Genomic DNA, 14,977 nt, shown 5'->3' with positions numbered 1-14,977 from the left:
TCCTTAGTGTGTCCTTTTTACCTCTTCGATCTTATCTCCTGTGTGTTTCTCTTCACATTCTCTGGACAAGTGCTATTTGAAGGGTTCTGAATAAAATATGCATCCAGGCCTCTGTGCCTTAGCCCAACTATTTAGCCCTATTTGTCTGACAAATCTAATTATATCTTTCAAAATCCGTGTCTATCAATTTTTGCTTTCTTTTTCCAAGGGAGAGTCACGCTTCCATCCATCTGTTTAGCCACTCAACAAGTGCTTACTGAGCACCTCCTAGACTGCAGTTCTGAGCTGGGCAGTCATGTTATAGCAGGGATTGAGGCAGATTTGCTGCCCTTGGGAAGCATCTCTTTGCTCTGTGCACCCACTGCCAGCTCCCTTTTCCATTCCTGTGTTGAGTGTGTTGTTTTGTAACCATTATACTTATTTGTTTCTTTTGATAAGATTATGAACTCACTGAGGACATATATTTTAGCTTATTTATTTTTGGATTTCCAGTGCTTAGTAAGAGGCCTTGCACGTGGTAGACAACCAGTAAATCCTGAGTTAATGAATGGAAAAACATTTGTAAAAAGTGACATAGATTTCTCATCATAAGCCCAGTGATGCAAGCCATCCCAGGCACTCAGATTTGGGGTGTTTGTTAAAGCTTTCTGATTCAGTTCTATTTGCATCTTTACCTAGAATCAGGAATCATGCTACTTTCCACCCACTGAACACTAAGGATTATGTTAGAAATGTGAATGTTCATTTTTTGTGCTTGAAACATCTAGAAGGAAGGGTTCTGCACAAGAGGATCAAAATCTGTGACTATGTAGATTACGTCAACAGATCTTTAGGAATCCATCTGTCTTAATTTTGAGTTGTGGAATTATCATGAGGTACTGTTTGATGTTTCATGTATACCATAAATATTTCATTTAACTTCTTTGCAAGGAAAAAGGTATAAAACATTTAACATCTGCTACAAATGGTTGTACCTTGTAAATTGTAAATTCAATAGGTTACGTTTTCATTAGAAAATTTGCACTGCTAAATGAGGCTTTATTTTTATATACAATTTAGAGTTCCAAATCACTCATGTGTTAGCAGTAGCCAGATAATGAAATATAGATGGTAGTTTAGCATTGTTTATTTATTGAGGGAAGAAGTAGTTGGATAAGGAATGGATTTGATGTGATGGAAGTAATAGGATTGCTGGTCCTGAAATCCAAACGCTAGGCACTTATTTACTGATAAATAAATCTAACTGTACTAGTACTTCTTACATGCATAGTATTAACTGATGATTCTTTTTAGGATACGGTTAATGTGAGCAAGAGGGATTTATAAGACTCTCTTCCAATGAGACTGGAGGTTTTATTTACTAGTTAAAACTCTGTAAATCTCTTCTTAGCACTGGCAATTCAGTATCAGGTTTTCTGAGCTGATTTTAATTAAAGTTGATTTTAGGCTCAATTTCAGTTCATCTGAAGCTAAAATGGTCTGTGGAAAGTAGTCTTTTATGTATGAGGGTAAAAGAAGAATTTTAAAAGAGTATATGGGTATGTATGTGTGTGGTATGTGCGCATGTTTATATATGTGTAATATATTCAAGAACAGTAAGATAAAGCCTGCCAAAAATATCATACAGCTTTTTTGTTACTGTAGTTTGTTTGAGCTCTAGCCAGAGGAACTCCAGCCAATTAAAATCAGATCCTTTGAATCACCAGTGTGTACCTATGCAACCATGGACAAATCATTTAAACCCTGAGTCCCTATGTGCTCATCTGTAATCTGGTTTTTAAAAAATTCCTACCATTAAAATATATACTGTAGAAACTATATAGAAAAAGATTACAAATTTGACATGTTGTAGACTGATAGATAATATATGTAACATACATGTTAGATGCTAGGTAAATGTGTAAATATATACCATAAATACATAAATGTTGTAAAAACTATTCCAACGATCACTAGACAAACTCAATGCAAACATGGACAAAGGATATGCAAACAAAGTTCACAGAGGAAGAAATGCAAATGGCCATATGATATACACTTAAGAAGAAACATTAGTAAGAGATACATTTCTTCACCCTGAGCATTGGTAAAGCTTTTTCAAATTGTGGTCTTACCCAGTGTTGGTAATGGTATGGGGAACTGGGCACTCTCATATATTATGAGAAACATTTTGTGGGCTAATTTGTCATTTAAAAATTTTAAAGACAATATTTTGCAAGCAATTTGACTTTATAGATTTTATTTATGATATAGAAATATTTTTACATTTGTGCAAACTCATGAACACAGGCTTTTTATTTGCAATCACAAGATGATTGCAGAAGGATTAAATTGTGATGTATCTATGATAGAATGGGATAGAGACATGTATCTAGACATGGAAAGGTCCAAGACATATTGCAGAAATGAATAGAAATTATATGCTAGGTATATTATAACCTATCTATTTATGTATGGTGTGTGTATATGTGCATAAATACTTAGTAGAAAAAGGTTTCTGGAGGGATACACAGCAAACTTAACAATTGTTACTCCTGGGAGGAGGTACTTTCTCCTTTTAATTCCCTAAATTTCTAAATTGCTTTAATTTTACAAGGCTAAACTTTTATTAATATTTTAAAAACCAACAGAAGTTCTAAAGTATCTTTGTCTATATCACAGTGCTGTTAAGCTGTAAGGGAATCAGTGAATGTAAAAATTATTTTGAACACTACAAATACCAAATAGTAGATATAAAGTGTGTGCATGTCATGGTATGACTTCATCTTTAGTGTCTGGACTTATGTAGAATGTGCATCATGTAATTTTGGATGAATTTGAATAGATCTCACTTGACTAGCGCTTAATTTATACTGCAAAGCTTATTACTTATTGGATCTGTTAGTTTTGAATAATGCTAAGTATTTCTCTTCTTGTAATCCCAGAGAATTAAAATGGGAAGGTTGCCACAGATAGCAGTTTTCAATCAATGTTTCTGTCTTTTTAATTCTCGCTTTGTCTCACTGTCTGTGTGACTCTGTGTATTCTATTCCCTCTATTCTGCCTCTTTCTTCATCTCTTCTCTCATTTTCTTAAATTCTAAAAATAATTTTATATAAATACTGGAATCAAATTGTAATTTGACTTCCTAATAGTAATGTTAAACTTTGAGATGTTTAAAATTGGTTAAATCAAGGCAACAAATTAAACCCTGACTGGCTTTCAGTCTTATTATAGTTTCTCACTTATATAAAGACTCTAGATCTTTTGCCCATCTCATTTCACTCTATTAGGTTCCTAAGAGCCCGTACACTGATGATGCTAATAGGCCCATTTCAGCCTTTTCTCTCCAGTCCTCTAAGAACCCCTGCATTTCTTGGTCCAACAACCCGAAAGATCCTGGCCTTCATTACTGTTGTCTTCTCACTGACGAAGAGACGTATTAGTAGTCTAAGAAATCAGTTTAGTGGGTTGAGACCATCATTTTTAAACACAGGATCAATCGAAAGTATCAGAGTGCACACAACACGTAGTAAGAACGGTATTATTTATAAACCTTTAATTTTTCTCTCTCTCTCCTTCTCTCTGATGCTGATGATTCTCAAAAGCCAAAACAACTATGTTCACCATAATAAGATGTGACAAAACATGTAAAGCTACGATCTACTTCTTTTTTTTATTTCAGCCTCATATGTATCCTTTATGAGCCCTGATGCTCTTATAGTTATGTTTAAATACTATCTTTCTGAAAGCTGCTTGACCTTTGGGCTTCCTTATTAATGTTTTGTAAGTGAATTCCATAATAATATCCATAATAATAGTTAATGATACAGGCAGTGCCTTAGGAGAGAGGAGATCTGGCTTCTAGTTCCAACTTTATTAGTCTTTGCTCTTGGAGACTGGCAACTCAGTGAACTTCCCTGGACCTTATCCTTCACATATAAAATGGATATAGTAATATATAATGTTCATAAAAACTGAAGGAATAACCTAAATCATGACTCAAATTCCTCTCTGGGTCTAACATTTATATATCTAAGATCACATCATTCTGTTGCTCATGGCAACAGAAGCTCTTTCATATCTAGTGCTATGTAGACATCTGGCCAATTTAAAAAAATATATTAGATCATTTCACCCATATCCCCTGTCAGCTCTTATTGTAATATTTACTTGGACATTTGTCATTTTTCTTTCTCTTCATTTTGGGTTTACCATTATCTTTTGTGAGTTTTGGTTGGTTTTTTTTTTTTTTTTAGCACTTCTGTGTCAATGCAAAATATTAAAATTTTAAAATAAATATAATTAGAAGGATTTAAAAGTATACAAATGCACAGATAAATGAACATATAAAATCTATTATCTCTTTAATGTAGCGGTGAGACACTTGCTTGTAAAAATATGTTGTGGTTTATTTCAGCTTTTATTTTTACACGTACATAATATAGGTTGCAAATTATCTCATTCCAAAGACATTTTTCAATATTCACTTGTTTTGAGGTGAGACTCTCAGCAGCCTTACATATTAAAAATCAAAAACAAAAGGAAGCAAATTATATAAGAGCCCCAACTCTTCTATCTATCTTCTACCCGAAGAGGAGCATGTACATTTGGAAGGGCTACAGAGTTACCAAGGAGAAGTTAATTTTCACACAAATTTTCAATTCTCAACACAAGGACTCTTCAAAGTGAGAGCTAACTAAAGATAATAGATGACCTTATCTATTAATGTTTATGTACATTGACATTATACACAAGATTTCTTTCCTATCAACATTTAGCATTTTCCACCCCTGTATTAGTTGTCATGATGGGGCAGAAAGAACTTTTTTTCTTTTTCTCTGTCACATTCATTTCACTTACAAGATACATAACTTCATGCAGTCTTAAGATTCATATTGATGCTTAGAAATAAAAAAATTGAAACAATAGAAAAGGCTAAATACCCCAACCTCCCCCCATCCCCAACTCACACTCCCTTCTCCAAATACTAGACTCACTTTCCTGCAAAGCTGAGACTTGTTCAAATGTGATCATGGTACATCCTCCTCTTTGCCCTCCCGGCCCCTACTTTGTCTAATATATTCCTGTATTCACCTTTATCTTCATGAGGTATCCCACAATGGGTTGGATACCTTGGATTTTCAATGGATTCATAAGAGCTTGCATTATCTGAAACACTGCAGTTCTCACAGAAATAGAACTAAACTTTGTAATAGGTTTTATCTTTTTGAGTGAAAGTTTACAGCATACTACTACTTTGAAATATCTATTTATAATTTTTTATGCTGTAGTATCATGGGAAATCTGTATTTTTTTCCTTCTCTCTAGGGTTTTCAGTGGTTGGATAGTCAAGACAGTGTCTGGTTAATTAGTAGCTGGTTTGTCCACATCTCCAGAGGCTCATTCAGTCCCAGCCAAGCCACAAATGTATAGCTTCAAAGCAGGGAAAGTGACTTTGATGTGGGGCTGATACAGTTCTAAAGGGGGCATACTTGAGGACTAAGGTACAGAGTATGCCCCAGGCACCCAGACTAATGGTTTATTGACTCCTAGTAGCTGAATTATTCTCCTGAACCAATACATTCAATGGTAGCTCCTAATTTGCTAGAGTATCACAGATAGAATTCACAATAATCCCTGCCCTGATACAAAATCACTTCCATAGAATTGAGATAAAATCTCAGTAGTCACTGAGTAGCCAGGGATGATAAGGCCCTAGGTCACTTAAAGTGGTTTATTGACTTGAGATTTAGGAAACGCCTCTCGTTACTTTTGATTATAATTTCCACAGGGATAAATTATATTTTAGCATTAGTTTTATGTACTATGATATCAGGGGAAATGATTTAGTAATTTAATATAATTGTATTTTCTCTAACAGAAAATTAACCTGAAGAAGACCAATGAGTAAATAGTCTCACCTTTCTTATAAAACCAGACTGGAAATTGTTTTATTACAGGGAACACACATATACACCTCACTGAAGGAAACAGAGTTAAATAAACAGGAAGTAAGCACTAGTAGTACCACTGAGCATGCATTTAAGCCTCGGCTTTGTAGGTGTTAGTTATAGTCCATGCTAAAAAACATGCTTTAATAATATCCCTGGAGATGTATATTAGCAAAGCTGTCAAGATAGCACATATATATGTTTTATAAATAAGTAAATACATATATAAAATAGCCAGATGCTTAGCTCCTGTGTTAACTAGTGGAGCACCACCTTTCATTTATAAAATAGAAAATAGAACATAAGAACTTAAAATTAAATTTTGTATCACAATATAACCCAGTTTGAATTTGTACACACACATATACACACACATACAAATGTTATGATATATATATAGATATATATATATGTCTCCACACACATATATATATGTATGTATCTATCTATCTACCCATCTGTCTAGCAGGAGGAAAAAAGCTTCATTCTGGCTGGTGGCTACTAATGAAGATGGTGATTTACTGTCAACCCAGCAATAATGAAATTAGTCCCTGAATAGACATCTCAGTATATATTTTCTACACACTGAGTGACATATCTTGTAAATAAAAGGAGAAAATTAGATCACTATATTTTAATTCTTCAAACACTGAATATTCCATACTTATTTTAGTATTTAATTTGCTATTTCCAAGTATATTTATTTTTTTAAGCATATGGGATGAGATGATGGTATCCTAGATACAAAAGAGTCTGGTTATTTGACTTTGCCAGAACTCTTTTTTTCCTTTCCATGTTAGTAGTTCTTCATACTGTGCCATACCCAATGGAAGCATTAGTGAATAAATAAAATAGTGCCAACTATGATTTTAAGATAAATGTTTGGTATGAACATATAAGTTGTGGATTATACTTCTGTTCTGTTGTAATTTTTCAGAAAGTGGGTTTCTGTTAACCCCTGCTCTTACTCGTTAGCATCAAGTACTGTTCACAATCTTTATTATAATATGACTTTCATCCACTTAATTTGTATGTACTGAAAATAGAAAACATTATCTTTTTCATCTCTTTCACTTAATGACTAAATTTCCCTAGAATATAAAATCAGTGTAAGATTCAGGGCTGGAAATATTAGTTACATGTGAGTTTCTCAAATTATGTAAGAGCTTAATCATCTATGACCTAAGAAGTTTATGCCCCGTTGCCAATACAGGTATATCCCACTTTTTGAAAGGTCACTTCAGGCCACTTCAATTTTGCAAAAAAAAAACTTACATCAGTGTCTATTTTCACTAACCAAAAGAAACCCGAAGAAGATTTTCATTTTTAGGAAGAAAAACGAAAACAGCCAGCATTCAGCATTTGTTTTGCAGTGAGCCTAAGACGGGCACACCAGGAGCAGTGAGGGTGGCGCCACCAAGCCTCTTCCTCAGGAACTATACTCAGCATCTGTCAGGCTGCCGTAGCTTTGAACTGTCTGTGAGCATCTCTGCTCGGTCTCAATTTATGCTGTGTATCTGTTAGCACGATGTGTCCTGAGGTGATTGTTTTTTCCCTTTACACCATAAAGGCTTACTGAAGGTTTCATTGGAATGCTCCACTTTCAGATGCGGGGGTGAGGAGGGCTGTATTTGTATTATAGAAAAGCAGGAGATTGCATTTGCTGTTACCAGCCATATAAGAATTCACAGCTGCAGAAAAATGAATTATGCATCTTCTTAAGACAATAATCATATCGCGGCAACAGATTACGTAGTTAAACTGTAATCAGCTTTCACTAATCATGGAAGGTAAAATTAGTTCTATTAGTTCAAGTCACAACTTTCTGTAAGCAGTAATATAAATACAATTATATTGAGTTACTTTAACTTTTTTTGGTAATTACTTCATTGTTTTCCACTGCAAGCTATTTTGAATGAGTTGTGTGACTTGTTAATATATTTACATTGTATAATATATGGTGGTGTTGGCCAACTTTACATATTTGACATTTTCTGCTCACTAAATGACTTCCCTGACTCTGCTGTTATGAGTTTAATTAATGCTAAAACATGTAACGCTGAGTGGCCCCTACAAATTGTTTAAGATTGCATATGATATTATTAAAAAAAAAAGTACCTGTGATAATACAAGTTGATGTTCATAGAGCTTTCTGAGTCTTTCTAATGAAAATTTAAACTCAGTACTGTTCATCAGTGCCAGCAATTGTTTGTGTGTGTGTGTGTGTGTGTTATAATCAGGCCTATCTCTTCCCAGATGCCTGGAGGCAGATCTGTTTACAGAGAGTTAGAAATGAAGGCATTGTTTTGAATCTTCAGCTTGCCTGAATCAAATACTCCTTTTATGCATGGATAGTTAAATGGTTAGAAAGATAGTTGACAGCAATATATGGAAATATCCTGAAAGTGACTTGACCTTTTCATTAGGTACTGGAAACAAAGGGAGAGAATAAAAAGACTTTTATTTAACCTTTGGGACAAAAACCTGCTTACAAGTCAGACACATCTCTGATTTGTGCATGAGCTACTGATGGCATAAAGGCTCATTTGCTCCTTGAAGAACAAAATTTGAGCACGGGGAAAGAGAACCTTTCTCTGGTAAAAGTAAGCTCTATTTAAAAAGTGTAGATCTCTATTTAAAGAGAGTAGGGCTGGCAAGGGCTTGTCATCGGGCCAGCCAAGAGGATAATATTCAGAGACATTTAAATTCAGTGGGACAAACACTACCCTTTGTTGGCTCCCACACTCTCAGACACATACACAGAGCCTCCACTAAAGTTAGAGAACTGTATCTAATTTGGAATTCTGAAGATGGCCAAAAATAGTTTATTGTCACATTCAGATTTTATTCATGGCTTTCTAGGTTGGTGTGTATAACATCACTGCTCTAAAGCCAGGCATTCATCAACATCGGTCACTATTTCTTCACCTGCCAAGATGGGGGTGGGGACTAATAAAGAGATAATAAAAAAAAGAATGTGTTTAGCATAGATTTGACAAGCCTTGAAAAAAGAAAAATGTAAGGGATACTTTTGGGAGTCAAAAGGAATCTTCTCCTTTAACTCTGCTCTTCATGTAAACTATATTTTAATATTTTGGTTATTTAAGTTACAAAAATAATAGATGTTTATTGTTTAAAATATGTCATATTATGAGTAAAAAAACAAAACTATACCAGAACTCTCTTTCTGCCTATACTTCCACTTCCTTGAGGAAAGCTCTGTTAATAATATCGTTCTTTCAGACTTTTTGCTACACACTTACAAATATACAAATGTGCTTATGTGTATGTGTGTATGATATGTATATTTTCCTGCAAGATGCTTTTTTTTTTTAACTCAGTGAAATATCAAGGGCAACCTTAGCTGTTAAATACTCTCAGTTTATTTCAACAGTTGCACATTATCCACATGATTATCATTTTTCCTAGTGTTGGGTATTTAGTCTGTCTCCAATTTTTCTCTATTATTAAAAAATTGCCCTAGTGAATATTAATCAGTGAATGCTCGTGGCAGTGTGAGTTTTGCATTTTAAAAAAGTTCTAAATGTTCAGATAAATGTCAAATTGCCATATGATAGATTCCTTCTTGCAACCCTAAAATAAAATAAGATTATTGACAAATTTAAAATAATAAAAATATTTATTGACCTTAGTGTATCTATGGCATTGTTAACCTTTTAAAAATCCAAATCTAGATATGAGTCAGTGGTATGAAAATAAAAATAGGAGAGTTTAAAATGATTTTTGATGAAATATATTGACACCTAAAACAACCCTATGTGAAGAAATAGTTTATCATGCTGTTTATTTTAATATTATTCCTATATTTCACAGAAACATTTCCACACCCCTTGCCAAAATCATGGTTTATAATATTACCCTATTTTTTTCACTGAATTTTTTTTGTAGGTAAAAAATACTGATAAGGTTATGCTGTTTATAAGACAGAAGAGATTAAAATGTATTGAGTTTAAACACTGTAAAACCATTTATGATATTAGTCCATTTGGTGGAAAAACAAATGCAACTATGCCCACGCCTCCTTTTATTCATGTGTTGCACAGAATTTCAAATACATAAAAGTAAACACCAGAGTAATTACTTTAGCCTTGCAAATTTAAATTATTATAAAGTTGAGATTATTTTCATAAATAGGAGAAGTGTTTTATTTGCAGTGCTTATAAACTGCATTTTATTATCCAGACTGAATATTATAGCAAGGATTTTATAATTAATCACCATATTCATCTAAAAAGATTACCAGAAATTTTATGAAATCCTTAAGTTTGATTGTTTGAATGTCTCCATTGGCTCCTACCGTGTACATATTTCTATTACAATGTGTAATTGGAAGGACACAACTAGAGCATGTCCAAAGGAGAAGAGTTTAATTGCAGAGGGTCCTGAAACTATGTCATAGAAAGAACTGTAATCTGGAGGTATTTATACTATGAAGAAGAAACAACTATAACTGTTATAAGCTATTTCAAGAACTCTCATGTGGAAAATAAGCTAAATTTAGTCTGTGTAGCTACATAAAGCAGAACTAAGACCAATGAGTAGATGTTGGAAGGGAAGCAAATTTCACTTTTAGTCTAATCCTCATGGATATTTTCTGCTTATACAAATAATGCATATTTATTGTACAAAATGAAAGTAGTAAAGTAAAAATGTATCACTTTTGGTCCCACCGCGAAGAAACAGTTTGGTATACTTTCCTTCAAGATTTTGTATATGCACAGTAGTATTCAAATTAAATGTTCATCATTAGACTTCTAACAGTTACTGGGTTGCATACAGAAGAAAAGTAAGATAACTATTTGTCAGCAAATTGAATATTTGTAACATTTATTTCCACTCAAATACTCCTACTTAACTCCTACTTTCTTTCAACTCCCCCATTCAGTCAGTTTCCTTCTTGGTCAGTGTCCTGTTGATTTTTGGATACAAGTTGGAAAGGACTTTTTTCAAAAACATAATGCAAATACAGTGCAAAGTCAAATTACATTTTTTGGAAAGGATATAGGATTTCATTAACTTGCCAAGGATGATGTTGTTGAACAATCTGAACAGCAAATTTTCTGAAATTCTGGTAGAATTTAACCTATTCATAGTCCAATAAGAGGAAACCTGCTATATTTGTGGCATGGTAGGTGCTTAAAAAGAAAAGTAAGGGATAGGGAGAGTAATTTGATGTCAGAGGAGTAAGAAAAGTCTTGGGAAAATTAATAGAGCCCTAGAATATTTTGGCAAAGCTGAAGATTTGTTATGGAACTCACCTTTTTTGCTGATACAATTGAGCTTCTACTAAATTTGAATATATGCATACCTTATGACCTAGCATTACACCTTTAGCTATGTACCCAATAGAAATGTGTACACCAAGATGTGTTTACCAAAAATATATGTACAGAATGTTTATAGACGTCCTATTACTAATAGCCAAGAAGTAGAATCAAACCAATGTTCCTCAAAATTAGGATGTATAAATTATGATATATTCATGTAATGGAACACTATTACAGTAATGAAAATGAATGAGCTGTTATCACACACAATAATATTTGATTTGATGAACCTAACAAATATGATGTTGAAAGAAAGAAGACACAAAAGTACCTATTATATGATTTAATTTTTATAGCGTTAAAAAAAATAGACAAACCTAATCTATGGTGTTAGAAGTCCAGCTAGTAGTTACTTGGAGGGGGTTAGTGACAGAGAGGGCCATCAGGAGGGCTACTGTGGTTTTCAAACTGTTTTATTTCCTAATCTGGCTGGTTTCTTGAGTGTGTTTACTTTGGGTTAATTCACTGAGTTTTACACCTATGGTTTGCTCACTTTTCTGTATGCATGTAGAATTAGAATTAAAAAGTTTATATTAAAAAAACTTCACAGCACTCCCCCCAAAAACCCCCCAACTTATTGTTTCCCAAAATAAGGAAATGGTAAATACATATTGGTACTTCCAGTCAACAAAATATTTCCAATTGAAAGTATTTAATATGGAAAATGGCAACAACAGAATGATAGGTGAAACTTATATATAAAAAAGTACGATACATGATATATTGGCAGTATAAACTGGAGATTTTAATTATCTGAGATACTGGAAGCCATTAGTGAACACAAATTTCATAAGATTGGAAAGGTTAGGGGATAAGCACCTTTTTCTCAAAATTAAACAAATACACAAAAAAGTTGATTTTAATATATCTTTAATAAAATTTAGTTACGTACAACTCTGAGCTCCTTCTTATAATAAACAAAAAGTGACTTAAATATTGTGGGGTTTTTTGGGGGAGTGCCGTGAAGTTTTTTTAATATAAACTTTTTAATTCTAATTCTACACACATACAGAAAAGTGAGTAGGCACTTTTAGTAACCCTCCTTGTATGACCTAGGTATTTTGTAAGAGTAACCTGTGATTCCATCATTATTGTCAGTCTTCCCTTAGCCATGTGAATAAATTTAAGACTTTAAGAAGTAAGTGTCTTCTTTCTTCAATAGTGTTTCTCTTCTGTTTTACTGAACATGGAGTTCCAGCACTGAAATTTCTTTTGTTGTTTCTTCATATTTACAGCATAACTAATATTATTATTCAATACAGAACTTTTTATTCTATGTTTCTTTTCTGTATGTTTTTAAGAAGAGACAAAGCTCCAGAGATTACACTGTTTCTTAATCAGAAGGAAAGGAGGGTTTTAATTATGTCTCTTAACACTTGCCCTTTGAGTGCAAGGCAATGAGACATACACAATGAAGGAGAAAGTATCAAAAATGGGAAAGAAAGCAGTAGAGGTTAAATTGTGTTTCCCTGTGCATATTTTAATATATGAGTTATGTATACATGTACGTGTATATATGTATGTTGTGATTATGTAAATACATACCTACAGACAGTTAGGGAGGTAGATATGCAGAAATAATGGGGAGTCCCAGCTGACCAGGAGTACAGATCGCACATATCCCACATGTGGAGTTCCCAGACAGAAAACATTGCCTCTTTCCAATGGTTATTTGTAACCACTGATTTATCTGGACATAGAGGTACTTCTTAGAAAAAACATGTTTGCCATTCAGGCCTGTTGGCATGTTTGGTGAACCGTGTGATACGGAGTGGCTTAGAGAACATAAGACAAATTTTAGGAAGGATTTTGTGACTCCAGGAAAGAATCCATCCAAAAAAAGAAGTCTGGCTGAGTGACCTGGGCTCAGGGGGGAGCTGGGTTACTGGAGGGAATTTTGGATTTGGAAACAGCATGGTGGTTTCACTGAATCTGCCCCAACGCAGCAATCCTTTCAGTAGATACATATCCCAAGGTAATAAGGTCTATGTGGAACCTAAAAGAGATGTTGCACAAAAGTATTATGTCCCAGATTGCTTTGCTGTGGGATGCACCTGAAGTGCAGAGCCAGCACCTGTTCTATCATCAGCAGACTTGAGATGACGAGTAGGGTGGTGTGGGTGGCTGTGAAGCAGGTCATTCACTGAGTTATAGGACAGAGGCCAGCAGCAGAGTGCGGGGTGGTGTGGCCAGGGCATCAAGCAGTGACCTGAGTCCTGGGCTGAGCCATGAGAGCAACACAAGCATTGGGCATTGTGCAGCCATCTTTCAGGAGTGAGAACAGGCCGAAATGAGCACCAAGAATATAGCCCAGGTATAAATTAGAAGTGGCAGTAGGAACTATGGCCAGGTTAACTCCGCAGAAAATATGGTATTCTTAGAAAACAACCAGAAATATGGATCTCAGAGGCTGAGACTGGGGCCCATGCAATATAGTTGGAGATAATAAGCTAGAATTTGGGCCTGATTTGTCAAAGGAACTTTGTGTGAAACCACACGTGGGGTAAGCTTACCTTTTACATACACAGAGTGTGTGAATAGCCAGGTGACATATAAGCTGCATCAATATGTAATATAAATTTGGACATGCATAATGTAAACTTGGACTCTCACACTAGATTATTTCTAATGCTATTAACCCATTTCTAGGAATAACAATGATAAATGCACTAAGGTCGGCATCAGTCTTGCTGCAAATATGAATGTGTGTTAATTCTGGAGGTAAAAATTCATTTGGTTAAACAGATCAAGGGCATACCTATTAGGCTGCTCCAAGTACATTATGGTCTGAGACATAAATAGGTAAATGTTTTTCCCTTTGGCTGTTAAGTCCACAGAATTTGTATCAGTTGCCTGAAGTATAGTGTTGAGAAAGACGCTGAGGCTTGCTGGAAAGGAGTTGGTCATGCTTATATTGGAGTTCTAAACTAGTTCGGGGGAGGATGTGGAGGCACAAGTGTGCCACACATTTGCCAATTCTGGTCTAAAAGCTTTCCTTAACTAATTATTTTACCTCCTTCACTATCACTACATAGAATACCTACTTATTTTATGTTTTATTTTCCATAATTTTCTACGGATATTTCAAGTAAATGTCATCATTGTGTGTAGCTATCAGGGAATAAATTATCAACATTGATAAATAAAATCTAGTTCAAACTATACAATTGCCCAAACACCTGTAGATGAAAACCAGAGTCTCATTTAGACTTGCCTACAAACAAAAGGGAAGGGTCTCATAAGCCCTGATTACATAAGGAAATATTCCTTTTCAATCTAATTTCAGAAATACTTCTTTAGCAAGTACCAAGATACTCCCAGAATTCCTACGGGAGGGCGCAGCTCAGTGGTAGAGTGCATGCCTAGCATGCATGAGGTCTTGGGTTTAATTCCCAGCACCTCCATTAAAAAAATAAATAAACAAACCTAATCACCCCCCAATTAAAATAAATAAATAAATAATTTAAAGCATATATATACACTCAGAATTAAATTATGCTCTGAGAACCTCATAATCTTATATGAAAAGAGACATATTAGTCAGAAACTGTAATTCCTAAATTAATAATTACAGAATTACTAAAATTTTCTAAATTGTTATAGAATTATTAAAAACAGGTTTAGATATAGCAAAAAAAGATTTAGAACTTATCTGATATATTTATTAATCTTATGAAAATACTAGGGATTTACAAA

General features: G+C 34.2%; 1 protein-coding gene and 1 long non-coding RNA gene across 8 annotated transcripts in view; one reads left to right on the top strand and one right to left on the bottom strand.

Moving 5' to 3' along the window:
* Nucleotides 1–14,977, top strand: part of HDAC9 (histone deacetylase 9) — an 819,260-nt gene that overhangs the window by 298,350 nt on the left and 505,933 nt on the right. The window lies entirely within an intron of this gene.
* Nucleotides 1–14,977, bottom strand: part of LOC141578258 (uncharacterized) — a 52,006-nt gene that overhangs the window by 30,389 nt on the left and 6,640 nt on the right. The window lies entirely within an intron of this gene.

The sequence above is a fragment of the Camelus bactrianus genome, chromosome 7 (genome assembly GCF_048773025.1).
Source record: "Camelus bactrianus isolate YW-2024 breed Bactrian camel chromosome 7, ASM4877302v1, whole genome shotgun sequence".
In the NCBI taxonomy this organism is placed as follows: Eukaryota; Metazoa; Chordata; class Mammalia; order Artiodactyla; family Camelidae; genus Camelus; species Camelus bactrianus.
Note: the sequence above shows the minus strand (reverse complement) of the source record. Positions and strands in the feature narration are given on the sequence as shown.